This window comes from Halichoerus grypus, chromosome 7, assembly GCF_964656455.1.
Source record: "Halichoerus grypus chromosome 7, mHalGry1.hap1.1, whole genome shotgun sequence".
NCBI lineage: Eukaryota > Metazoa > Chordata > Mammalia > Carnivora > Phocidae > Halichoerus > Halichoerus grypus.
The window spans coordinates 54,472,703-54,500,464 of NC_135718.1; the positions used below are offsets into that span (position 1 = coordinate 54,472,703).

The following is a 27,762-nucleotide window of genomic DNA, read 5'->3' on the forward strand; positions in this document are numbered from 1 at the left end:
CTCCTGCCTCCTGCCTCCCTGCCTCCTGCCTCCCTGCCTCCTGCCTCCCTGCCTCCCTGCCTCCCTGCCTCCCTGCCTCCTGCCTCCCTGCCCCTTGCCTCCTTGCCTCCCTGCTTCCCAGACACAGCTGCTGAGGAGTCCAGCTGGTTGTACCTCTTTCCGGACACTGTCACCTGGGCAGGGTCATAGGGTGGGCTGGGAGGAGGGGGCCCAGATGGCAGGGCTCAGTGAGGGAGCAGGGGGACACCCCCCCCCAGGCCCACAGCACAGAGGTTGGGGCAGTCTGGGCTCCTGGGCATCACCCTGGTCAGATCCGGGCAGCCTCTAGGGGCCTTTTCCAACCCCTCCACATCCACATCCGAGGTAGGTCGGAGGATATAGCAGGGGTTTCCAGGGACTGAATTTTCGGAGGCCCGATCCAGGGGAGCAGAGAGCTGTCTGTCCTACATTCGCCATCTGCCCAGCTGACCAAGCCCGGGGGCTGCTGGCCATTGAAACAGTTCAGCTCCACATCCCCCTAACCAAGCCCCACTCCAGCCCTCCCACACCTGGAGAAGCGAGTGGCTTGTCAGGATTGCCTAAAGGGGGGAGCGATGAGGTTTAAGAGAACTGGGGGCTGTCCCAGGAAAGACACAGCACTGCCTTGAAAAAGCTCAGATTAATGGGGGCTCTGTTTTCCCTTTCTGCCCCCCTCCTGTGCTGTGTGAACTTGGATGATTCCCCTCCCCTCTCTGAGCCTCCAGACCCCACCTATACCAGGAGGGTGGGATCAGAGGATCTGGCTTGGGGGGGCAGGGGCAGAGTCCGGGACTCTCAGGGCTTAGACCATGACCCTAGGGTTTTCCAAAGTGGGCAGCAGGCATGAGCTTTCCCAAATTCAGCATCCCAGAGGCCCCAGGAAATGTAGGCTGGTTGCAGCCAGGTCCCCCATGGTTGAAGATTCATTTGAGGTCTTACACCCCAGATCCTGAGCTCCAGCTCTCTCCCCTCCCTCCAGAGCCTGGGCTGGGGTGGGAGGCTAGTACCTGGAGGGGCTCAGCTCAACCCTGAGCTGTTGCATACCAGGACCCAGGGCCACCACAGTGAGGGGCGATGGAGCTTTGGGGCTTCGCGGGCTGCTGGAGCCTCCAGAGCAGGGTAGTGGGACCTTGAGAGTATTTTATTTCCCAAGGGCTTCATGGGCCACTCCTCAGGGCTGGTGGCAGCAGTCTCCACCCATAAGCAGGAGCCCAGGAGCCAATAAATTCAAATCACAGGCCCCCACCGCCTCTCCTGACCCCGGATGGACTCTCTGAGCCTCCTCCCAACACATGATTTGAGAGCCTCACCTGCTGATTCCCCTTCCTGACCCCTGCTTCTAGAGCTCAGTTACCTCCTGGAAGAGGCCAGTGGTGAGAGCCAAGGGGTCGTGCTCTGGGAGGAGGCAGGAAGGGTGCCTTCTTCTTCTTTAAGGTCTGAGTAGCTCAGGTGTTAGCAGGAAGTATCTGATTGCTCCTCTCTGGTCCCTTATAATCTTCCCTGTCTCCTCCTCGAACTCTTCCTCCTCCCTCCGTACCCAGTGAAAGATAGAATCATTCTAATGCAGCTAACTATGCCCTTTGTCAGATGGCACACAGGTGGTCAGAGAGAAGAGATCCCTCCACCCACCCACCGGCACATCACCCATCCATCCACCCATCCATCCATCCAGCCAGCCAGCCAGCCAGCCAGCCATCCTCCCATCCACCCATCCATTCACCCACCCATCCATCCACCTACCCATTCATCCATCCACCTATCCATCCACCCATCCACCCACCCATCCACCCATCCACCCATCTAACCATCCACCATCCCTCCATCTATTCACCCATCCATCCATCCACCCATCCATCTACCCGCCCATCCATCCATCCATCTACACACACATCCATCCACCCACTCACATGCCCACCTGCCTACCCACCCATCCATCCATCTATCCAGCCAGCCAGCCAGCCAGCCAGCCAGCCAGCCATCCTCCCATCCACCCATCCACCCACCCATCCACCCATCCACCCATCCTTCCATCCAACCATCCACCATCCCTCCATCCACCCACCCATTCATCCATCCACCCATCCATCCATCTATCTACACACACATCCATCCACCCACTCACATGCCCACCTGCCTACCCACCCATCCATCCATCCACCCATCCATTCATCCACCCATCCATCCATCTATCCATCCAACCACCCAGCATGCCCTCTGCCTGTAGTGTCAGACCAAGGGCCAGGCAGACCAAAAAGGAATCCAACAGCCTCTGTCCCCAGGAAACTCCAGGCCAACTGCCCTGGGGCAGAGCAGGGTGGGCAAGGCCCCAAGGCACCCAGGCACCAGCACCTATTCTTCCCAAAGAGACAAGGATAAAGTCAACCAGTCACCAAGGGTGACTCCGGCAGCCCCAATACCCACCATTCAAGGGGTTATAGAGTGGCCGAGAAGAGGAACACTCGGATGTCATCTAGGACAAACACCCCATTGGACAGGAGGAAAGCATTATGCCAAGTGAAGAGAACAGTGTGAGTGGAGGTGAGGAGTAGTTAGATAAGCAAGTCTGAGTACAGTGCCTGAGGGCAGAATGGGGGACAGAATGGCCCAGCTGAAGAGCTGGCGTGCAGGGCGACTGGCAGGGTGGACAGGATGTTATCACCCACATTCCATCACCAGCTCCTCTCTGGCCTGCACATATGCAGGGGTCACCCCAGACCCACTGCTCTGCATCTCTTCCTCTCTGTCCAGGAGGCCCCTCTCTCGGGCCAGTTGGCTGGCAGTTGATAGACGCAGTCACAACCCCCATTACATCTCCATTGCCCACAATTCTTTCCCTAATTTTTCTTGCTAAGAGACAGTTTTTAAAAATGAGTCCCTGAGCTCAGCCCTTTCCAGCCTCGTTAATTTCATGCCCCACCTCATTTGTTCGGGGGACCTACTTTCCCCTCGCCCGCTGCCGCCTTCCTCCCGCCAGCTATATTGGGATCTCTGTTCCGTCCTCAGTAACCTTGTGCGCCGCTCAGAGTTCTGCGGCTGTTTTTCCCTGCCAAGGAACTCTGGACTCGAAGGGACCGCAGAGGTCATCTGTTCACATCCAACCCCCTCCTCATGCCCGAAACTGGAATCCCTTTTCCAGCATCCCTGCCCAAGGTTATCCGGTCCCAGCTGCATTCCTCCAAGGACAGGCTGCGTACGGTCCACAAGACAGCCTCACTGCTGCAGGGCAGCCTTCCCCGGGCCCGAGTGCTTCCAGAAAGGCGGAAAAGACATGAGTGAGACTCCTTTGCCATGGTTCCCTCTGTGTGTTCTGTCTGAGTCAAGTTCCCCGCACACTACCATCAGCCTCCAAGAGCAGGGCTCATGGCATGCCTGTCTTGGGCATCCCTTGGACCACGTGTTCTTTGGGTACTTTGGATGAGCAGGACATGTCCTTTGCTTGCAGTCTTGTCAGTGATGGGACTCTCGAACCTGTCTGCGTGCCTCCAGCGCAGGAAAGTGCTGACCTAGAAACTTCTTCTCCGTTTCAGTTGAAAATCCCCATTTCTGTAGCTAACTCTGCCTTCAGGAGTCACCCAGAGCAAGCAGAATTCCTCTTCTGTGGGACAGACCCTCAGATGTTTAAGAACAACCATCACTTTCCCTCCAAGTTCAATGTCAGAATTCATTCAGTCATCCTGCCTCTGGCCTGGGTTTTGTGGCCCAGGCACCCACACTCCTCCCAGGGGGACACACGGCAATTCACCGATGTCCATGCCTGGGTGTAGTCCCTCTGGCCATGGTGTGAGCAGAGCTGACAGATGTCACCTGTCACAGCAGCGTGAGCTTGCCCTGCCGCTCTGGCAGTCCTGCTCTCACCGCTGGTTCCTGCTCCTGTCTCCCCAGGAGAGCCAGGCAGGGAGCAACCTCACCCACTCTGCATCTCAAGTGGACAAAGCACTCAGGGACGGGGCTCCCAAGAGGTCTATGCCTGGAATCTCCACAGCTGACTTTTCTCTCGCTCCTCACCCCTGCTATCAGGCCATGCCCACATACACCTGCTCTGAGCAGGCTCTTCAGCCTCCCGACTGTTACCCTGGGCCCCCCCGTACAGCAGCTGATGCTGCAGGCCATCTCTCTTCGCGTTTATGATGCACAGCCCTAGTCCAGTCCTCCAACTCTCGAGGGACTCTTGTCCCAGTAGGCTGCTCAGTCTCCCACTCCACCCCTGCCGTGCAGACCTTCAGTGGATTTGCACCCTCAGCCCACCCCTCCTCACCGCACACTGGCCTTGACTCATGCCTGCTTTCAAAGACCCTCCGGGCGGGCGGTCCCCAGTCTACCTTATAGCGCCCGCTGAGCTGTGAACAGGGCTTTCACCACTTTCTGAAGCCTTCCATCTCCTTCAAGATCAAGCCCCGACTCCTGTCTTCCAGAAAGCGTGGTGCAATATCCCCATGTCACTCAGGGTGCCTGCCATACCCATGTCCCCTTGTAGCTACAGGATAAAACATGGCCCTCTGTGGGCAGCCTGGAGCAGCTCACGTGACCTGGCACCTGGGGTCGGCCCAGCGGGGCAGAGACCATCAGTCAGGGCTCCTTGGGATTTGGGCTGAGGATATGGTGAACTGGAGCTAGCATCCAGAACAAGGAGGATAAACAGGCAAGCAGAGGGAGAGGCTGTCCTGGGAAATGCGGGAGGGGAGGAGGACGGAGAGACCACTGAGAGAAGCAGCCCAGAGCTGCTGGCCCCTGGCTCCACCCGACTTTCCTGCCAGGGAACCCCTTGGATGAACTTCTGGCCTTCATGACTAAATGTTCTGCAGCCCCAGGCGGATGGAAGCCCTTCCCCCGGCAGGCTCCTAGGCAACGTTTTTGTGTCAGGGTCCTTAACGCGGGGAGGCTCAGGGCGTCTGAGCTCCCGGGGGGCTGATTCCTTCTACTGACCGAGGCCGTCTGAACAGTCCCAGGGCCCCTTTGTGGGGAAAGAGAGCGGAGGAGACAGACAACCTGAGAACACCAGACAGGGGCATGGGGGCGGGGAGGACCATTCAGTACAAGGACTGTTACAAGGTCACGTCTCCTCTCGGGGGACACATCAGGATTACTTGCTATGGCTCTGAATTCAGGTTCCCTGTCCCCAGGGGCCCTGTCACAGCTGGGGGTGAGGCTGAGGATCTCTTGGGGGTGTCGAGGCAGGAAAAAGACTGAGAAGCATGGCCTGACCGGCCTCCATTGCAGACTAAGGAGGAAACCAAGGCCCAGGGAGGGTGGCTGAGGCCAGGGGTGGAGATGGCGGGGCAGGGCAGGCACAGACGCCGACTCCCGATGGAGGCTCGATGTTTTGAGCACATCTCGCAGCCTCTCTGGGGAGATCTGGTTTCCTCCCTGGTTTCTGCACGACCTTGGGCCAGTCACCCCCACTCCCTCCCGCCTGGTTTCCTCCTGCATCTTAAAGAGGGCTGAAGCTCAGTGTCAGGGACGTGGAGCTGGAGTGCCCAGCTCTGCCTGGAACCAGGCTGTACACGGGGGCGGGGCCCGGCGACCTTCCAGAGCCATGCAGGGCTGCTGGGATGAGATGGTGCCGGGGGCCTGGGCTGGGGGGGTCCGCTCGGACTCCTCTCCTACGGGGCACATGTGCCCGGCTGATCTGCCTCCCCGGCCGCCTGCTCCCCAAGGTCTCAGGGGGCAGGGGTATTTGTGTGTGTGCATGATGGTGTGAAAGCATGGGGGGCATGAAGGCGGGTGTGGGCATATGTGAAGCTGTGTGTGTGTGTGTAAATGGAGGCGAGTATGGGTGTGCGAAGCTGTGTGTGCGTGCCTGAGGCTGTGCGTATGGGGGGGTGAAGGTAGGTGTGAGTGTCTGAATGTGGGTGTGCGTGTGCACACTTGGGCGTGGAAACCGTGAGGGAATGGGTCTATTGCTCAGGCTGTGCCCTGCAAAGAGCAAACTGGGGATTCAGCCCCCTGGTGAGCTGAGCAAGAACTAGTCCTGCAGAAGAGTTTTCGTGTCCACCCGAGGTGTTTGAGCCGCACAGCAGATGACAGGAAGGAAGAGTGGCCGGGGAGGACACCAAGGCCCCGAGAGGGGCAGTGGTTGGCCCAAGGTCCGTGCCGAGGTCAGCACGGGGCCTGAGCTGCCTGGCTCCTAGGTTGGCGTGGCCCCTTCCTCGGACCATCTGCCCCGCGTCCCCCTGGGCCCAGCTACGGTGCGCCCTGGGACCCCAGGCCTGCCGCCCTGAGGACTGATGCCTGAAAGGGCCGCTCTGGGCTTCACACTCGGTCTGCCCTCTCCCTGTGAAGAGCAGCCTTGCACTGATAGGCTCACACCTAGGCCTCCCCCCTCACCAGCCCTCTCCACCTCCTCCTTCCAAGGCATGAAGCCAGGGCCCGAGGAAGCAGGGGGTGGCCGAGCACCGCCAGGGACCTGGCAGGGGACAGCCTGATAGACAGCTGGGGCAGGCCACATGCAGGAAGCTGGCCGAGGGCAGGCCCCTGGGCCCTCTGCCCCGCCCCCACCAGAGAAAGAGGGAGGCTCTCGTTCCCTGCCCCCTCGGCGTCACCCCTCTCCCCCACTATCCCCATGTGCAGCAAGAAGGAAGCTAAAAGTCCAGAAGTTAATCTCTGGCCAGGGGGAGAAAGCGGAGGCTGATGCTCCTATGTCAGGGGATGATGGATAACCATGGGCGCAATGTCTCCAGTCGCCCATCTACCCCCATGTCCATCTTACAGAAAGAGGAAGAGAGGCCCAGAGAAGGGAACAAGTGGCCAGGGCTTCTAGCTGGCCTGGCCTAACATCATGGAGAATTCCTGGTGGAGAGGGTTCTACGTCTGCCCTTCCCAGCTAGTTGGGCTTACAATGCCAGGGAAGGAGGTGGACCAGGCCATTTCTTCCAGCCTTGGTGTTCACTGTGAGGACCAGAGCCATGTTAGCTTGGGAGGGAGGATCCCCAAGACACTCCTGTCCCAGTGTGCCTAGGACTTTCTAGGTTTTAGCACTGAAAGTCCCACATCCCTGGAAACCCTGTAGTCCCAGGCAAATCGGACAGTTGGTCCCCCTACTCGAACCAACAGGGGACATCTCCCAGTGCGTCCATGGATTGTGGGGCCAGGCTGGAGGGTGGGGAAGAGTTGTAGAGGCCATCAGCTTAACTGTCCTGCCTCTCAGCTCATCCTCACCCACCTCTGCTTGAATACCCCCAGCTCCCAGGAGCTCACCACCACATTAGGTACCTTCATTTGTTATGGAGCATCTCCAAGTGCCAGAAAGTTCTTCTTCCAGCAGGCTGATGGCTGCCTTCCTGTGGCTTCTCCCCCTCTCCGTCCCCTTTCCCCCCGCCTTCCTTCCACTCCTGAGAACACTCAGAAGACACGTGCCTTCTTCTAGGTCCTTGCCCTTCAGACACTTGAAAGCTGTGATCACACCTCCTGGGGCATCTTGGGCACATCTTCTCTGGTGAGAGATTTCTAGGCCCTCTTGCTTCATCCAGCCTTGGTGTGCTGATGATGAGCAGACAGCAGACAGTGGGGTCTACCTCATCACCCCACTCCCACCATGCTGTCCTCATGCCCCTCCCCGGCTCACGCCCTCTCAGGGCCCTCACTTCCAGCTGCTCCCCCCTGCAATCTCACATATTAATTGAGCACCTACTGCATACTGGTGAGGGGGGAGGCCACCGAATGGGACAAATACCATTCCTGACCTCACCAGGGTTGCGGTGTCCTGCACACAGAACACAGCACCACAAATCGGGGTTTAGGAAATGAGGGGAGGCCTGGGGGGGCTGTGAGGCTTTCACAGGAATGGGCACCTGAGCTGCGTCCGGGCGCCATGTCATCCTGAACCAGGTGAAGGGGGAAAAGAGGGCTCCAAAGAGGGAAGCAAATCCGCAGCTTGGAGAGCAGGGCTGAGTGGGGAGGGCACCCTAAGTGCAACGGGAGCCTTTGGGAGGCGTGGGACCTGGTCTGTGGGAAAATGCTCGCTCTGGCCACCATACAGAAAACAGACAATATTGGGAGGCAGGGATGGAGGCAGGATAGTGGGGACCAGTGTGGTCATCCATCTGGCTCTGCCCTCACAGGCCCCCAGCCCTGGGGGCCCACGCATGGGCAGGGTGGGCATGCAGCCCCCAGGGGAGGGGACAGGGCCGCCCTCCCCCAGGCTTCACCTGTTAGCCTGTCACACTCCTGCCTGAGATCTAGACAGAGGCAGCCCTCTCCCTCCTGCCCTGCATCCCCATCTCCTCCACACCGTAAACCTGTCTTGTAAAAGCCGATGAAAGGCCTGGCCGTCAGCCACGAAAGCCTTCTCGGGCCTTCTCTCTGGTCGCGTGTGGCTCCTGGAGAAAGCAGGAGGGGGCAGGAGGCTGGCATTCAGCTGCTCCGTAAATCTATCAAAGCTAGTTTCTCTCACTTCCCGACATTCCTCCGTAAAAAGCCACTCAGCTGCGTTTACAAATTACAGAATTCATTTGATGTCAAGGACCTGGCTAATGGCTTGGGTAAATCCAGCAAGAGCCAATGGGGCCCCTCCCAGCTGGGCTCCTGTCTGGTTGTGCAGCCTTGGGCACCGAGGCATGGCGTCTCAGCCTCTGCCTTCCTGTCTGTAGAATGGGGGAACAGGTGGCTGTGAGGATCAATATCACAGATGCGTGTGCCTGACTTGGGGGCTGGCCCAGAGTTAGGCCCCTGGTAAAGGATGGTGGTGGTGATGCATATGGAAGCCTGTCTGAGGCCAAGGTTTGGGGAAAGGTGATGGGGGCAGAACCCAAGGCCTGGGGTTTCTAGCCCCTGACTTGCATCTCTCTGCCAAGCAGGCCCTCCTGCATCACTGGGCATTCTCTGGGTGAGGATGCACTGGAAACAACCAGGCTTATGCACGTAGAAGGATTCTCTTCCTCTTCCTCTTCTCATACAGCAAGCTTTAGATCCTCTCCCCATCTAGATTCTTTGAGCCTTCCTACATCAAGACTATTCTAGCCCTTAGAAGTTCCTTATCTTGGAAGTTCAAGCAATCCATGAACTGATTGGTTGAGGTTCCCTGGATCCTGGGTTAAGAAGGATTCTGAGGCTGCTTCCAGTTCATTAGTGATGTATGCCATTGGCCTTAGACCGTGTGAGGTGGCCCCAAATATGGCCCCATGCTTTGCCATCCTTTCAAGTTCCAACCCCCTTGTCCTGTAGATGAGGCAGCTGATATTCAAGAAGGGCCTGAGCAATGAAGAAGGGGGGTGATATTCCCTAAGCACCACTGTGTGTTACACACCAGCCACCACGCACAGACACCTTCCCATCGGACCCTCCCATTGGACCCTCCCGACAACCCCCACCATTTGACAAAAGCTCTGAGGTTAGAGCAGTCACTCAGCCAGCTGGTCGAGCTGTGCCTTCCAGGGGACATCGTACTGGATTCCAGGGTCCCAAAGAACACAGGACAGCCAAAGACCCGGTCCTTGGAGCAGAGGGGGCCAGACGTGCGGTGTGCAGATGGAATGGCGCAGCTGGAGGCCACAGGGACCTCCCAGAGAGGGGATGAATCATTGCAGGGGGGACGCTTTCCCCAGCCAGAGTTTCTTATTTATCACTGGAGAGGTAAAACAGAGTAAATTGGTAGTAGGGCTGGAAAAGCCAAGCATCCTCCAGTTTGGGCAATTCCGAGAACTTTGCAGGGAGCTTCCGCAACCGTGCGATGTTGTTGGAGCCGCGGAGAGACCCTGCAAAGGTGAACAGTTGGTGGCTCGGCCTGGCCTGTCTCATTGAGGAGGAAGTGAGGCTCAAGGAGGTGATGTGATGGGCACCCCTAACTGGTGGGGCCGCAGCGTCAGGGACATGTTCCCGCGCTGCTTAGCTTGTCTTCTGGAGAAAGGGTGTCATGTCCCCCCATTCTTCCTCCTCCTCCCCGTCCCTCTTACCTGTGAAGGCCCTGTGTCCAGGGCTTGACACACGCCATCTCTAACCTTTACAAAAGCCACATGCAGGGGGAGCTCTCATCAGCCCCATCGCACAGATGAGGAGACTGAGGCTCAGAGCAGTTGAGGTGCCAAGGTCAACATGGTGACTCCGAAGCTCGGCACTCTCAGCGCCCGCTTGGGCAGCACGCACGCTGACGTGGGGCAGCAGAGAAGCTGGCACGGCCTGCACGAGGATGGCACACCACGCCTGCCGCGGTCCACGCTTCCAAAAGAAAAAATAGTTTGCCCTCTCGGCTGGAAGCCTGTTGTCTTCAGCCGTCCTGCCGCCCGTCCCAAGCCAAGGAAGCTTCTGCCGGGGCCCAACTCCTGGCCCGGGAACACTCGCGGGGCAGAGACCGTCAGCAGCCAAAAGGGGGTAAAGATAAAACATCTCCCTTCTGGGGTCACTGAGTAAAGTCAGGCCACGGGCAGGAAGGCGAGCCCGACACGGATCAGCAGCAGCATCCTTTTGTCATCCTTGTTGCGGAGTGAGCACAGCGCGCAGCACCCAGTGGGCCCACAGGAGAGAGTCTGATGAGCGTGGGATCCAGCGAATGAATGACCGAAGGAAGGAACGCAGCACCTGGTCCTCTGCTCCTTCATCTGGAAAGTGGGACAGTGACAGCTCCCCCCTAAGGCTGTTCGAAGGCTCGGGAGCCCCGTCCAAGCACTTCCCACAGAGGGCACGCTGAGCGCTCCGTAAACAGGAGCTATTATTTTAAGGAAAGACCTTTACCCTCTCAGAGATCACAAGCTAATCGCCTCTCCCTCGTCGGCCTTCACCCCCCTACTCCTGGATGAACCACAGGTGGTCCCAGAGCCCCTGAAACTCAGTCACTTCCGCTGAAGTCCCGGGCTTCGGGGCAGCCGGTGCCCCCCACACACATCGGGAGCAGATGTTAGAGAAAATCAAGGTGGCCTGGATTTGAAAGGCTCTGTGTGTAGTTCTGAGTTTGTCTCAGAAGATGAAGTCATCGTGTGTGACACAGATCAATATAAACATCAGTGCCGCTGGGCTGGCCAGGCTAAGGTGTAAAGGAGGTGACAGTGGAGTCAGCTTCCTGCCTAACTGCAGCCACCGTCCCGCCCCGGGAAGGTCCGGGAAGCCGGCGAGGAGGAGGGGCTCTCCCGTGCGCTCGGGCCCAGTCCCCTCCTGCGGCCTCGTGAGACAGGGTCCCTTCCCAGACCCCACAGGCTGGTCTGCTGCATCACGGGGACCCTCTGTGTTCCTGGCAGAAGTGGGCTCGGGGATGTCTCTCTCTCCAGCTCTGGGCCATACTCCCCGTGGGAGCTCCATGTCCCCAGAGTCCCTTCAGTGTGGCCCACCACCGGCTCTGTGCCAGGCAGAGGGGCCCAGCCATGCCAGCAGTCCAGCCCTGTGGGGACTCGTCCCCACACCAGTGGGCTGCAGTCGTGCCCAGGGCTGTAGAGGAGTGCCTGGTACTAGAAGGGCGTTGAACGGGGACCTGGCCTCATCGGGGGCGTGGCCCAGCTGAGCCAGAGGAGTCCGGGTGACACGGAGGTGGACGGAGGCAGAGGAACCACCTGTGCAGGAAGTGGCCAGGACGTGGAAGAGAACAGACACATTCAAGAAAAGGAAAGGAAGTCATGTGCTGGGGTGCAGAGTCAGCTGCAGGCCCCGTGCGGTGGGCAGGGGCCGAGTGTCATCCCAGGTTTCCGGCTCCCGGACCCCCTGGGCCCGTCTCTGACCACCCACAACCACAGACGCATTCCCCTTGCAGACCAGTTTATGCAAATCAGGTCACGGGCGCCGGCTGCTGCTCCTGGCCTCACCATCCAGCCGGTGCCGTGGGACTGGGAGTCCCCCCCACCATGCGACCGTCCCGGCTACACCCACTGCCTGCCTCCAGGACACACAGAAGCCACACTCAGGAGCCAGCATCTGGGGCTCAGAGCAACACAGCACAAATACACGGACATCTCCAGAGCCACGGACGCATGGGTCACTAGCAACTTACTGAACTTGGCAGTGGACAAGGACCAGGTTGGGGGAAGGCGTCAAGAGCTAAACCTTAGCACCTCGCATTTCACCCCAGCAAAGAGACGAGGCAGGCACTGGAGGCCCGTGGCTTAGGATCCACTCCGGCTCCTTCTGAAACTGGAGCAGGGCAGGCTGTGCTCCAGGCCCAAGCTCTCTGCAGCCCGACCTGAGTCTCCATCACCGCCTCCTCCAGGTAGGCTGCCCTCCTCCCTCCATGACCCTGGTGGCCTTTGTCCCCATGAAGTGCTGAAGCATGAACTTCACTAATCCTCAAGGGTCTGGGGACCTGGACAGAGCCTGCCCCTCCCCACCCCCTAGGAAACTGGTCCAGGGGAGAGTCACACTGAACAATTCAAAATGAGCCCAAAGGCCATTACCTCCAGGGAGTGGTCTAGCCTCTTGCTTCTCTATTTGAGAGACAGAGACATAGAAAGACAGGGGGTGGGGTGGCAGTGGGGACAAAGAGATAGAGACTTGGAGGAGGGTGAGAGACAAATGTGGTATCATCCGTCACTATACTTACACTCTGTGTCCCTTAATGGGCATCCCGGCTGTCTTGCTCTGCCCGGCACCCGGAACAGAGAGACCCAGAGCAGGGGCCAACGAATGTTTGTTAAATGAAGCAAGGACAAAGATCATAAAGCAAAGAAAGCAGAACGAGAGGAAAAGGCGAGGAATGGGGTAGCAGGCTGAGAGAGTTGCTGGGTCCCTCTTTCTGTCCTGTTATGTTTGTATATTTTTGGTGAGAGCAGAGGCTGACTACGGGACCAGCTCTTCTACCCAGGACCTCAAGGGGCAATGGTGAAAGCGAAGCCTGACGCTGAGCTCCTGGTCATCCCTCCCCAGCCACCCAGGCTACCCTAGCACCCACAAGTCCAGCCGGGGAGCCAGGCCGGGGGCCCCGTCCTCTAGGTGGCTCGACAGCACCCATGTGCAGAGCAAACAAAGCATCCACGTGGGCGTGTATGACTTATGGCTTTAATCTCCCTGATAGAAGGCCTTTAAAGATTATTTCAGGGAGGAAAAAAATAATCCTGGGTAATGAATCACGGCCTTAAGAAGCTGATAAGCAGCAGGGAAGCTGGCGGGGCCCGAGTTCCTGATTTAATTAAAGTCTCATGGATACTCCCTGAAACAAAATCCGTTGCAGCCATCAAGGTGATAAAAAGACTGCAGGTTACTTTAAACTAACTCACCTGTCTCATGAATCTTCTTCCAGGTGGAGGGGACAGACGAAGGGGCCGTGTCCCTGCAGAGGGCCCCATGTAGGGCTGCGAGGGACCCCTGGGGGATAGAAGGTGGCTCACGGAGCCCAAGAGCTAACGTAGATCAGAACCTGGAGGATGCAGGAGGATCCGTTCAGACAGGGAGTGGGACACTGTGTGTCCTTAGGTCACTCGCTGGACCTCTCTGGGACTCAGTTTCCAATCTAACATCCGGGGAGCAAGAGATGGGTCCAGCTGGTCTCTGAGAGGCATCCCCGAGCTGGCCTTCAGGGTCCTAAGCCCCACGTTCCCCGAGGAGGTGAGGAGAAATGGGTGGTATCTGCACTGGGAAGGCCCTTCTCTCCGGATCCTGCCCACAGTGCCAGCCCCCCCACCCCCACCCCGCTTCCCCTTCCCTGCCCTTCCCGGTCCCACTCACACACACGACTACCTGGTAAAAGTGCAATTGCCGACACTCTTGGGGACACACTCCTGGTCCAGGGAGGGAACGGTGGGGTGTACGTGTCCAGCCCGAATGCACCAAGGAAAGCAGGGCCTTCAAAGCAGGCAGGAGCCGTGGACTCTTTTCTGCTCTGCCACCAGGCTCTGCCGAGGCTCCAGAGAGAAGCCGAGTGGACTGGACCTGGAAGGACAGAAATAGAGCCCAGGAGAACATGACGACAGTGGCCAGTGGTCTGTACGCCCTCTGAGACTAGCCGGTCCACAGGGAGTGAGAAAGACAGCTGGCTGGGTGCTGGGTGCGTGCATGGATGGATGGATGGGTGGATAGACAGGTAGGTGGATGGATGTGTGAATGGCTGGATGGACAGGTGGACACAGAGATGAGCAGCACGCAGGGGAGGGGACTGTGAGCTGAAGCTGGGTTTGGTCTCCTGGTGCCACAGCTCCCTCCCTGAAGCTCTCAGCCCTGGCAGACTCTGCTCAGCGCAGATGTGTGCGTGACCACGGGCCATGTCACCCATGAGGGCCAAGGCCACGGGCTCAGGGTTGCCAGATAAATGTGAATTTTAGATTAATTACAAATAATTTTTAGCAAAACTTTGTCCCCAATACTGTATGTAGTTGCTCCATATGGCAGCCCTGCACAGAGTGTCCCCCGGGCCCCGGGCCTGGCAAAGGGCTGCTCCAGAGAGAGGCCCCCACCCAGGCGGTGTGCATGGTGAATTTCTCATTCATGGCCTCCCCCCCTGGGCCCCGAGGCCCCGGAAGCCTCTGGCTGGTGAGTGGGTAAGGAGAGAAGAGTCCACCGAAAAACTGCAGGCTGAGACGTGGCAGTGCCAAGCCCGGTGCCCTCCCCAGGAAAGCCTCCGGGCCCAGGCCAGGCTGCAGGTCGGGCTGCTGGGGGCTGGCTGCCACCTAGCTGCCAGGGTCAGAGCGGCAGGCTGCCGCGCCCCAGGGACAGTGGGCAGGTAAATGCCCTCACAAAACAGCCTCCTTATGCAAGGTTAGGATTGTTATGCACTTGACAGAAGAGGAAACTGAAGGTCACCCAGAACCTCAACTCATATCCAGACCCTACCATGGACGTAGCCTGGTCTCCACCTCCAGGCACCCCCTCTCCTATTCACAGCCACTAAGTGGGTCCCCAAGGCCCGCCCTACCATAGGCATCTCCAGCTCACCAGCCTTCCTCAGTAGCTCCCTGTTTTCGATGCAATAAAACAACGCCTCTCTGCGCTGATGTTCAGAGCCTCTTCAACCAGCCCAAACTTCGCTTCCCTGACTTTTTCTCTGCCTTCTAAATCCTCCTGTGTTCCGCCTCCTGGAAACTTCCCCAGCCCTCCTCTGCCTCCTTCCCTCCGGGTCCCTCATCTCTGAGGCTGCTGTGCCCCCTGCCCTTCGTCTGCCCTGAGGCTATTCCCCACCTCCACATGGCCCTAACTTTCTAAAGCCCATGGGCCCCTCATGCCCTTAATAAGCTCATCTAATTCCACACCTTCAAGTTCCATCCACTAACAACTCCAAAATGCCTCTCGCCTGAACTCCAGACTCACACTGTGCACCATCCACCTCCTGGGAGCCCTCCCCTAGGAGCCCAACAGGCCTCCCTCCAAAAGCCGCTCACCCTCAGCCTTTCCCGTCCCGTGGCACCTCCACCTCTCCAGTTAGGCCAGATTTCTCTTGCATACACCCCACATCCACTCTGCCCACAAAGCCTGTTGGTGCTGCTTCCAATATCAGCCTGAAGTCTGACCACTTCTCACCCCCCTCCACCCAAGGTGGCCAGCCACGCATGCCCACCACGCAGGGGCACTCGGCCAAGGACAGCCTCCTGGGCGCACCAGGACCACTGCACAGGCCCCCTGGCTGGCCTCCTCACTTCCTCGTCCCCTGCAGTCTTGGCTCCCATTCATTCATTCATTCATTCAAGGACGGGCAAGGCCCCCGCTGTCGTGAAGCTTCCACAGGGTGAGGGCAGGGGATAGGATGGTGGGGCTGGAGACAGATAGTTAGCAGCCAGTGAGACACGCTATTATTTCGCTGCAATCGAGATCATTGCTACAAAGCAGAAGTGGGCGGGGCGTGGGGGGGTCACAAGGCAAAGAGCAGGTGGAACCCACGTGGTCTGAGGCACAGAAAAGGCTTCCCTGAGGAGGGGCATTAAATCTGTGTTCTCAAAGATGGGTCTGTGTTACGTGGACGAAGAGAAAGGAGGGTGGGGAGGTGGAGGGAAATGATGCAGGGAGAGCGATGCACTGGGAGGGAGGCAGAGGTGGGAGGAAGGAGGCCCAGAGGTGGGGGCGGGTGGTGTGCGCTGAGACCGGGGGCCCCGCAGGGATGAGACCCTCCTGGCCTTGTGGGCCTTGGAGGCACTCAGGGTTTTATTCATGGACCCCTCCATACATGATTGCCCACCCACCCCTGATTCAGGCCGAACAGGGCAGTGAGGGGTTAGTGAGACACCAGCCACAGAAACATTATGTCAGGCTGGTGACAAAGGTCTGGAAGTCCACCTGTAACACCAAGGCTCAGAGAGCCTGCCTCCGAGAGTCCCCAGGTGCCTCCCTGTCCCGCACACTTGGTGAGTGTGGAGCCCCTGTGCCGGCCCCAAGCAGCCCAGACAACCCAGGGGAAGGGCCCCTGCTGTGGCCTTGATGGCCTTCCCAGGGGCTGGACCGAAGGACCTCAGCTGTCCTGCTGCCTGGGGGTGCTCCCAGGCCCACCCACACAGAGGAGGGACCTGGGGTTGCCACAAGAGTGCCCAGGGAGAAAGGGAGCCCTTTTCAAGGGGTCTGGGAGTGGGGAGTCAGGGAAGGCTCCCTGGAGGAGGGGACAGGAGAGAGTCCTGCACGTAGAGGGAGTGGCAGGAGCAGAGCAGGGCTGTGCAGCACTCATCTTCAAGAAGGGCTCAGGGAATAGGGGTAGAAAGTTGGATGGAGTGAGTCGGGTTTGACTGTCAGGGGTGGAGGGAGGTGGGAGGGACACATGTGGCCGGATGGGGAAGAGAGCTGAGGAGTGTACCTAATTTGGGGTGTGGGTAGCAGTGGCCTTCCCCCATGGGGATGGGGGCAGTGACGTCCTTGTCACTGCATCCGTCTAGCATGGCATGGCTGTACCCACGGGGCACACGAGACAGGGAAAACTCTCCCCAGCAGGCCGAGCGGATCCCAAGAACCCAGGCTCTTGGTCTGGGGCAGAGTGGGGTTACCAGGGGCCGGGAGCAGTGGGGAGATGCTCTTGCTGCCGCGTCTCCGGCGGGGGGAGCAGGGGATGGACCGAGGGCAGAGGGGAGGCTCCCGGACAGGGATTCTGACAGGGGACTCGGAGTCTCGGAAGTACTGGCGTCAGAGCCAGGGGCGCAGGGGATCCTGTGAGCCTCAGCGGCCCCATCTGCCAACTGGGTGGATGATCCTCCTTCCACCAAACCATGGGTGGACGGGGGTGACGTTGGCAGATGCAGAGCTGTGCGCGAATGCCAGGCTTTCTTGAGGGGGGTTCTTGATGAGGCCGGGGGTGAAGCCAAGACTTACTTGAGGTCCCTGTCTTCCTTCAACAGGAAGAATCAGGAAGGACAGGGAGCCCTCCTATTGTCTGGCCTCCTCCCCAGAACCCACAATGACCCCATTGTCCCTCACATGCCCAGCCCAGCCCCGCCCGACCCGGGCAAGAGCCGGTTGCGTCTTCCTCCACCCCCACAGGCTCAGGAGGAGGCTGGCTCTGGACTCCTGAGGCCGTCCCAGGCACCTGCTCCTGAAGGAACCCCAAGCTTTGGGGCACTGGTTGTGTCCAGCAGAAGGAAAACTGAGGACAAGTTTCCCACCATTGAAGATCTACGAGGGCACCAGGACTGGAGCTCTGTTGCTGGTCCTTGTCTCTAGGAGAGGAAGAGGGAGCACTCCCCCAGGTCTTGCAGATTAGCTTGGAACAGATGCCGAGGGTAGCCCAGGGTCTACAACTTATCTCTGAACATGTAGCTTAGCCCAGGCTAGCCTAGAACTAGCCCACAGGTCAGCCCAGGCCCACACACTAATCCAGGGACACACGATATCCCCAAACACTTGCGTTGGTTTGGAACACCTGTTAGCCCAGGATAGCCCAGGACTCAGAGGTCAGTTCAGAGCACACAAGTTAGGCCAGGTTAGTCCCTGACGCATAGGTTTCCTTGGCACACCCAGGATAGATGACAACAAATAAATTGGTCCAAAAGAATAATTTTTCAGGGTTCCTGGGTGGCTCAGTCAGTTAAGCGGCTGCCTTTGGTTCAGGTCATGATCCCAGGGTCCTGGGATCGAGCCCCAAGTCAGGCTCCCTGCTCAACGGGGAGCCTGCTTCTCCCTCTGTCCCTCCCCCCCGCTTGTGCTCTAGCGCTTGCTCTCTCTCTCTCTCTCTCAAATAAATAAATAAAATCTTTTTTAAAAAGAAGAATTTTTCAAAAATTGATAAAGCAGTAGAATTCTCCTTCAAATGAAATCTCACCCAGAGTCCAAAGTATAAAACCGATGAAGTGGAGCTGCTGTGGTTGGGGATGGAGGGGGCGGGAGCGGGGGGCCGGGGTGCAGTGGCACTCTGGGAACCGTGCCTCCCTCAGTGGCCAGGGAAAACCCTGCCTCGGGCATTAACCAATTTCCGTGATACAAACACTCCCACCAAGGCCTCTGCAGGCCAGCAGCCCTAGTTACTGACTCAGAGATGGGAAGAGATGCCCAGAATTACCTCCACGAGCCTGTGAGCCCGCGCCAGCTCCCAGAGCTACCCACTGGACCTGAGCTCTTCTGGGGTCATCCCAGGACTCAGAGGATCTCAGTCCTGGGGAGCCCAGGTCCAAGACACAGAGGTTGGCCCAAGCCTGGGGGTTGACGAGGCAGTTTCAGGATTTCAAAGTCTGAGGGGAAGCCAGAAAAATGTATCCCGATCCCCGGCAAGCATGGGGGGGCAAGTCAGAAGTGATGTCAGCGGGAGGGACCCGGCCCCAAGAATCGCCCGCATGACTTTGACCAAGTCCTCTCTGGCCTCTGGCTCTCAGTCTCCCCACCTGTACAAATGAGGGCCGTGGGGCCCCACCCTGGCCTCGGGAAGTCAGTTGAGCTTGCCTTTGTCACTTCCTGCCTCTGCCCCCTTTGCAGGCCTGGCACCCCGTCCCGGCAGAGCCCCAGGCCCTGGGTCACTCTCCCTCCACCCCTCAAACACCTGTCCTCAGCCAGCTGCCATCCGACGGAGTGTGCGGAGCTGGACACAGGGCGTGTGTCCTCCTTTGTCAGAGGCGAGTCCCACACGTGCCCACGACAGCCCATGCAGGCCGGCCTGATCCACGTGCGGTGCCTGAAGGAGCAGCGGGAGGGTGGCTCCTCGCAAGCAGCCCAGAGCATCGGGAGAGCCCAATCTGGCTTTTCTTTTTCAATTTGAAAAATAAGGTAAATTATGAAATAGTTTGAACACTCAGAAAAGGACATTTAGCTACCACCTGGACTGAGATGCTAGTATTCAGCCAGGCTTCTCGGACTGGGACATGCTTCTCCCCCGCTCAGAGCGTGCTCAGTGCCCCTCCCGGGGCCCCCTCCGTTCTCACGCAGGCGCAGCGGGCCAGGGGTGCCTGACGCCTCCCTCCCAAGCAGGGGCTCGCCCGGGGCAAGACTGGCTTCTCTGTGCATCGGCCCTGTGTTCTGTCACACGCACGTTCCCCTGACATCTCATAACCCCCTGGTGAGGCGTGGGCAAAGGAAGACTTATTCTCTCCATTTCACAGAAGAAGAAGAGGCATAGAGGGTGAGGGAGTTACCCGAGAGCACACGGTACATGGTGGCAGGTCAGCACTAGACCCGGGTCTGTCCCTAAGACGAGGGTTCTCTTCCCCATCAGCCCCTGGGTGGCCTCGCCCGCTCCCCTCCCCTCAGGGCCTCCAGGTGGGTTGCTAATAAGCATGCTGCGTCCATGGGTGTCAGTGGGGACTGTCCCAGGCAAACTGGGCCATACCTCAACACTACCTTTGAAAACCTACCCCAAGAGGTGGTCGAGAGCCAGCATTGTGTGAGGTACAGGACACCGTCCCGCCCCAGAGGTGCACACGGACGCCCAGATGCACACATTTATGGTAGCCATCGGGCTGTGCATGCTGAGCATGCCACACACAGAGCTGCCAGCCGTGGAGCAGGAAGCAGGAAGGGCTGGCTTTCTAGAGGAAGTGGTTTGATTTAGGTCTTGGACAGCAAGCCCGGCGAGGTGGGGAGGAGGGCAATCCCACCTGGCAGAGGGCCCCCCACATTCCAACCTCAGTGGTAGGAACCCGCACCGCCCAAGGAGCCAAAGAGAGGGGTTTGTGAGAGGATGGGAAAGTAAATGATGACGATGGAAAAGCATATGCCTGTACACGCATCCACAGACGAATCAAATCCAGAATATGTTTTAAAAAAAAAAGATGGGGCGCCTGTTTGGCTCAGTGGTTAAGCGTCTGCCTTCGGCTCAGGTCATGATCCCAGAGTCCTGGGATCGAGCCCCACGTCGGGCTCCCGGCTCAGCAGGAAGCCTGCTTCTCCCTCTCCCACTCCCCCTGCTTGTGTTCCTTCTCTCGCTGTGTCTCTCTCTCTCTCAAATAAATAAATAAAATCTTTAAAAAAAAAAGAAGAAAGAAAAAAGAAAAAAAATATCTCCAAATCAAGAAAAAAACCCCAGCCTAAAAAAAAAAAAAAGCACTGGCCAAGGCCTGGAACAGGCGCTATTCAGTGAGCCCGAGTCCAGCTGCCCAGTGAGCATGTGAAAAGTCCCCAACGCCACCACTCGCGGGGGGAAATGCAAATTACAACCACAATGGGATCCCATCATACTCCCACCACGATGGCTAAAATTAAAAAAGAATGCTCGCTCCCCGAGCCGACAAGAATGCGGAGCTACCAGAACTCACACACGCTGCTAGTGGGAGTGTTAATTAACCGCTTGGGAAATGGCTTGGCAGGATTTACGGAAACTAAACACATGCCTGGGTTGTGATCTGGCAAATGCCAGTCACAAGAATTTGCCCAAGAGAAACGAAAGCAAAATGACCGCCAAAGATGTAAACAGAAACGTTCATCACAGCTTTTTCCATGCGAGCCAGGAACTGAGAACCGCTCTACAGCCCAGGGATTGTGGGGTGCATATGTAAGTGAGGGCCCATCCCGTCAGTGAAATACTACACGGCGATGAAAAAGAACAAATTGCGAGGCCTTTAAGTGTGGGATGGACCTCACAGCCATAAGGTGGAATGGAAGGAGGCAGACAGAAATGCCTGTGTGCTGTGTGGATGCATTTGAATAAGCTCAGGGGTAGACGCAACTAATTTGGGGGATTAAGGTCTGAAGAGCGGTTACCTCTGGGAGATTATTGACTGGAAAAGGGCCTGGGCTGTTGGAGTGTGCTGTATCTTGATCGATGAGGCATTTACACAGTCTACACCTGGAGAAATCCATCGAGCCATGCACACTTAAGATTTGAGAGCTTTATACTAAGAAATACACCCAATAAAGAGGTTTTTTTTAATCCCTCTAGATAAAGTTCACGAGTGGAGTGGAGAGAGCCAGGGAGGGCAGGACAAGCACTTGGGAGGCTTTTGCAACACCCCAGGTGCGAGAGAATGAGTAAACCAGCGGGAAACAGGTGCCAGGCGTGGGCTCAGCCGATCATGCCACAGGAGGCTTGAGGAAGATGTCAACAGCGTGGGCAGCTGGGGGAGGCTTCTAGAAGGAGAAAGAGGGACTCGACCAGCAGGCAGAGGCAATGACTCCTGGTCCACATGCCCAGGTGTCATCTAGAACAGGCACCCTCGCTACCCGTCTTAGAGGGGGTGAGCACCCCAACATTGGCGGGCTCAACGAGAATAGTCAGCCCCATTCGTTGGGCCCTTCTGATGTCTGTGGGGCCCCGCAGTGAGAGCTTTATGGGAGCTCTCTCATCAAGCCCGGGAAGGAGGCCTTATTCTTCCTATTTCACAGATGTGCACACTGAGGCTCCGAGGGCTGAGCAGTGGCACCAGCACCCCCATCTGTTAGCCCTCCTTGTTAACAACCGTGACGCACCAGAGGTGGATGGCCCTCTGCAGGGACATCGGTGGGGCAGCGGGGCAGAAGCAAGCCCCGCACGATGGCCCTCCGAGGCGAGCGCTGTTATCCCCATCTTACAGATGAGGAGTTGGAAGCTCAGAGTGATGAACCGGGGAACCCCCATCCCCCCCGGTGTGCGGTCCCCCAGCCCAGCCTGTCCCGCTTGCCTGTCAAACCTCCCCCGGGTCCTGGGCACTGGAGGGCTGGCACCCCCCAGTGGATGGGGCAGAGATGACCAATTCTGAGAGACCCAAAGAATGAGAGGGGAGGGAGAAAGAACAGAGACGCCAAGGAACTGAGCAAAGCCATGGACTGAGCAGGCGGGGAAGGCAGGCAGCTGGTGCAGAGGTGGGAGACTGAGCAGATGTTCCCAACAGCTGTGAACTCATGAGACAGACGCTGCTGACACCAGCTTGCAGGGCCGGTCCCCGCTCCTGCCTGTCCCCTGCACCCCCTCGGCGGCCACCCTGGTCCAGGCAGCAAGGGGTGTAAGTTGGGGGAGGATCAGCAGAAGGCCAGGCCAGACTCTCCCAGGGAGCCCCCCAGGAGACTGTGCGACCCTGGGCCTCAGTGTTCTCATCTGGACAATGGGTCTCAAAGACCCTGCCGCTACCGTCAGGCTCCGAGCCACCAAGGCATTTCCCCCCCACCAGGCCTCACTCCTGCCAAGAGGACACCCTGCAGCCCTCCACCCCCTCACCCAGGCTCCTGGCTCCCTATGGGAAGTGCAGCCCACTCGGCGCCACCATCCTGGGGCCTCCAGCCTCGTCTCCGAAGGACGGGGTGTGCTCGCTTCGGCCGCACACACACCAACACTGAAACAGGGCGGGGAAGAGGAGCGTGGCCCCTGCATAGGGATGACACACAGAGTCTTGAAGTGTTCCATGTTTAAAAAACGTAAAAACAAAAGATGAGGCCAAAGACTGCCTGCAGCATCCCTGTCCTCCCCGTGACCCCCAGGCAGGCCCTTGCTTCAGGCTCTGCAGGGCGGGAGGTGCCTTGTGGCTGACCTGGGAGGGGCCAATGTGACAGTAGGGTGGGAGAGATCCGGGGGACTCCATCAACCCCATTGTCACCCCCGCCCACCAAGAACTGCCTGGCCTCAAACCAAGCTTTGCCAAACCAGCTGTGTGACCTGAGGCAGGTAACTCAACCTCTCTGAGTGGCTCATCGATAAGGTGCCGATGGGCTGGCCCCCTTGACAGAGCTGGAGTGAGAACTGGCTGCCACGGCCGCAGTGGGAGCCGCCCAGCCGGTGCCCAGCGCTCCGCGGTATAAGGACAGCTCCCGGGCATGAGAGAAAAGACAACCGTGGAGCTTGAAGGGACTTCAGCCAATGCTGACCCCAGGCCTCACTTGACGTCCACAGAGGGCAGCTGGAAAACGGGCCACACAGCCCTTAGGGCTCAGAGGGCACAGAGCCCAAGTTTCTGGCTCCCAGGCCAGTTCTCCCTGGTCACCTGAAGTCACTCCTGCCCCTGCTGCAGATGCGACAAATGCCTTCTCCCTGATGGCATCCAGAGATGCCGGGCAAGAGTGGGCACGGGAAAGCACACCGTGGGCCTCTGGAACCCCCGCTCCGTTGTTGAGGGCGAAAGAACCACAGTCCCTGGGCCCCGAGTGGGGCATCTGCCCGAGAAGGCGAGGCCAGGGTGGGATCCAGGCTACTGAGGCCGCACTCCCTCTGCCTGCTGTCCGCTGGGCCCCCCTTTCGCTGGCAGAGGCTCCAGGCTTGATGAAGCTGTCTGTTGTCTGCAGTGTCACTTCAGATAGAGTCCAAAGGGGACAAAGGGAACAGGAATCACAGGTCCCTGAAACAGGCTGAACCCGATGTCAGCGGCTTCCTTGGGTCTTTAATGCCAGCCAGCTGCCCTGTGGATGCTCAGCCCAGCCCCTGCCCAACCTCACACGGAGGAGGGGGACACTGTGTACAGCCCCTGATTAATTAAACCAATAAACCACCAATGCAAATCTGGCCAAGGACCAGCTCTTCACAGTGCTCCATGCTGAGGGGAGGACTGCATGAACCACTGCAGCAGGAGAACAGGAAGTAGGGAGGAGAGACAGAGGAGGAAAAGAAGGAAGAGAAAGGCCAGCCAGGGAGGGGGCTCAGAAGCAGGCTGAGGGTCCTGGCCCCCAGACCTCCTCTCTGGACCACATCATGACTCATATCTGTAGCATCCCCTGGGGTCCCATTCTCACCTTTGTGCTCTCCTTCCCACCTCCTGCCAACATGGCTTCAAGAAAAGTCCTCTATCAGTCATTCACACTATAGTAAGAATTTGAAGCTGGACAAGAGTGCAGAGATGCCCTGATCCCACGTCATCTGGGGGATAAAGCAACTGAAGCTAGGAGGGCTAAATGCCCCTGGGCATCAGTGGCCAAGCTGAAAACTTCTGAGCACTAGGCCTATACCATTGGTCTTTGTGATGCACAACCTCCCCATGCCAAGGTCTTTCTTCGGTGGAGAGTCAAAATGTCTAACTTGGTGGAAAATATAGGCATATATAGGCCCATATAGTGTGGGCCAAGGCTGGCTACCACAGTAGGAGTCCTGCAGGGGCCCTTTCTTCAGTGTCTTTGGGTCTGGGCAGTGTGGGACCCTGGCAAAGGCCCAGGCAAGCAGCCCTGCTCACCCTCTATTCTGGATTCTCAGGGGACCTGGTTGTCAGGAAGTTTGTCCATTAGGAGAAGCTGTGTGGCCTGGGGCCAGCCCTGGTCTTTTCTGGGCCTCATTTTCTCTGTCTGATCACAAGGGACTCAGAACTAACCATCTGTAAGTGACTCTTCATCAGGGTCTGTAAGGGGAGAACTGCCTCTTTGACAAGCCTGGGGTCTGGCCTGAACAGAGAGCTTATGTTTGGAGCCAGAGCCCCTCTAGCCACCCCCAAACTGCTGGATGGGCCCTGGGGTTCAGCCATGAATTCCAAGCACCCTTCATTTCCCCATCTATAAAATGGGGTCTCACAGGTTGGAGGCTATGCACTAATGAATGCTTTCTGAGCCTCAGAAGAGAAAAAGGGGAGCCTCTGTGGGGACCAGGGGATATAAGGCTGCAGCCTAGGGGCCCCTGATGCCAGGCTGGTCACTGGGCCCTGCCCCGCTGGTCCAGGAAACACCAGCAATCCAGCAACCTCTAGTCTACTAGAGAGGTTTTCCTGGCATTCACTTCCTCTGGGACCTCAAGGAAAATCTTCCGCACGTCATGCCCCTACAGCCCTCCTCTGTAGATGGTTCGGAAGCCCTGTGACCCAGGTTCCCAACTCTAGAGAAAGTGACAGCATTTTCCTCATGTCCCTCTCTCCGACTGGGGTTTGTCAAGTCTTCACACATCCCTACCACTGTGAGGGACACAGGGGATACATGGGAAGGTGCCAGCCATCAGGAGGCTATGTGTCCCCTGGGTAGACAGAAGGCAAAGCAATGAGAGAGGCTGAATGTCATCACGTGTGAAAATGTTAGAATAAATGGCCTCGCGGCCCAGATGCCTCAGCAGGGAAAGGAAGCATAAAGCCCTGCAGTCTTCTAGTTCCTGACCCTGGCAGACAGCTCCAATAGATCCCACAACTCTTTCCAGCTGAGCCCGGATGCAGCCTCCCTGGTCTTTCTGTGAATGGTGCTCCGGGCAGCCCCCGGCCTGATCGCTGGAGTTAGCAAGCAAAGCGGGGCTCACCTGTCCCCAAAGGTCTAAGAATTATAGCTGAGCCGGCTGCAGGAGACTTCTTGGAGGGAGAAGTCTTCACCTAGGCCTTGAAAGAAGAATCTGGATAGTTGGAGGGAACAGAGAGATGTTCCAGGTGGCAGGAGCAGTGTAAGTGGAGATCTGGAGAGAGGAATCTGCACGGTATATTCAAGGACCATGAGATCAGGTGCCAGAGGGGAGAGAAGCCCAGAAGAGTAGAGGGAGGCAGAATGGGAGGTGGGGGGGGGGTGCCCAAAGTCAGGCCAGTCCCACCCCTCTCCCCAGTCTGGTTGACTGAACCTGAAGCCCCACTGCCTTCTGTACCCACTCCCTAGCCTGGAGAGAGGCCCTGGAGGAGCGTGGGGTGAGCGAGGTGGCTCTGGGTGACAAGGAAATTTGTAGCCTCATTAGAATGACATGTCACTGCCCATTCGGAGTTGCATAAACCATCTCCGGCAGCTCTGCTCCGTGGGTGATTTACAGCCGCGTCCAGCCCAGTCCGGCCACCGGTCCAGGGGCAGCCCACACCACAGGGAGAGCTGTCCTCCATCACTGCACCGGGGGCCAAGTGCAGAACGGCCAGCTCAGACACCAGGGCATCTAGGGCTCTAGGATGCACGGGGCACACAGGCCAAGGACAGGTGCACAGTGCAACCCCTTTCCCTTCCCCTGGGCCCCTCCTTAGAAGACAAGTCTCCACCCACACTTTCCTTTAGGACCTCTCTTAGTTTTCACCTCTAACAGGGAGCCCACCAGGATTTATCTGCAAGACCTAACCAACTGCACAGAATGGCAGGAAACCTGTTTATAGGTCTGACCCAATGCTAACATTCTAAGGGACTTGGGCAAGCCATCCCTCTACCCAGGACTCAGTGTCTCCATCTGTCACCAAGGGAGTCAGACAAGAGAGCCCTCGGGCCTCCAGCACTAACGCTCTCGTCATTTCTGTCCAGAGGAGGCCAGTTGCCTGGCTGGCTCCTACAGCATCATCTGGAGTCTAGGCACCTTGTCCCGCTGCCCTCAGAGCCTAGCCCAGGTGCTGACCAGCAACCTGAGGGGTTCAAAGGCCCAGAACCTTGGACCGCCATAGCTGGAGGGGCCTTCAAAGACCCTATGGTCCAAACTCTGCTTTTCCCAGATGGGCCATGGAGGCCCAGAGAGGGCAATGACTTGCCCAAGGCTGCACAGCAAGCCCTCCACAGCCAGGACTTTTACCTTAGTTGAGATCTTGGTGATGTGACTCATGGGTACAAAGGCTGTGCTAACTGTCCCATTCCTGCCACTCACAGGGAGTCCCCTGGGGTAAGGGAGGGTCACTGGACCCTGATGGGTGGGGTCAACAGGGCAAACAGAAGAAATCTCCCCCACCTGCCAAGAACCCACAATCGAGACAAGAGGAAGAGATTCTCGTGGGAAACAGGAGCCAGAGAGTGCACTGTCCCAACTAAAGCTCCCCCATCAACTCCCCACTGCCTGTCATTCCACCGTAAGTGAAGTGTCGCTTTGGGGTAAAAACTGCCCTCTTTATAGAGGAAGTTCCAAAGTCATTTCCTAGCATCTCAGTATAAATGAATTTGTCAGAAGTCCTTCTCTGAGGCAACGGGGGCCCAAGATCAAATAAAGGATCCAAAGAGAAAGACCCCTGCTTCTTCTGGGGTGCAGACAAAAGTTCCTAGAATTCTCTCCCCATGGGCAGCCCTCTGGCCTCATATGCTGGTTTACAGCTTGTCCCAGCACGGGCGCGCACACACACACACACACACACACACATGCACACACACACACACACCGCACTGCCAAGACCAGAGTGAAAGCATCAGCCTAGCAAAGACCTTCTCAGTGTCAGAGAGGGCTTTCTCAGGGGTGGGGAGCTGCCTGACCCTGGAGGCATCCAAGCCAAGGGAGTGGAATGACGAGGGGCTTTTCCATCCCAGAGAGACTCGAGGACACTTTGCCACTCCTCGTCCTCCCCCTCCTCCTCCATGAGCCCCCCAGTTCTGCCAGCCTGAATGCAAGTCCATGAATGTCCTGCCCATCCTCTGCCCTGCTACTGGGGCCCTGGCATTCAAGGGTGTTCTCTGAGTGGCCAGTGCCAGGGTGGCCCCTCGCAGGGGCTGGTAGCCCCCTTGTCACGAGGCTCCAGGGCCCCCAGAGCCCCCCACCAATCAGGCCACAGCCCACCCTTCAGTTGCTGGTCCCAGGCTACAGGACCCCTCGTTAGCACTCATGGGGGCACAAGGAGCCTTGGCCTCCGACCCGGAAAATGACAGTCCCCAAAGGCCCTCACTCACTCGCTCACAGTCTCCCACGTGCCTGTGGGCAGGCACCCAGGCGGGGGCGCGGAGACCGGCCTGCAGTCCTCCTACCTCTCGGCTCCGCATGGCTCTCCCACTCCGAGC

At 58.0% G+C, this 27,762-nt stretch overlaps 1 long non-coding RNA gene and 1 pseudogene across 1 annotated transcript; one reads left to right on the forward strand and one right to left on the reverse strand.

Moving 5' to 3' along the window:
• Window positions 1-13,148: 13,148 nt before the first annotated feature.
• Window positions 13,149-27,683, reverse strand: LOC118530472 (uncharacterized). Its single transcript, XR_004914681.2, has 3 exons — window positions 27,655-27,683; window positions 13,603-13,794; window positions 13,149-13,282 (listed from the first exon to the last, which is right to left on the reverse strand). It is a non-coding gene; the product is annotated as an uncharacterized LOC118530472 (long non-coding RNA).
• LOC118530479 (U6 spliceosomal RNA) lies at window positions 22,465-22,573 on the forward strand (annotated as a pseudogene).
• Window positions 27,684-27,762: the final 79 nt, after the last annotated feature.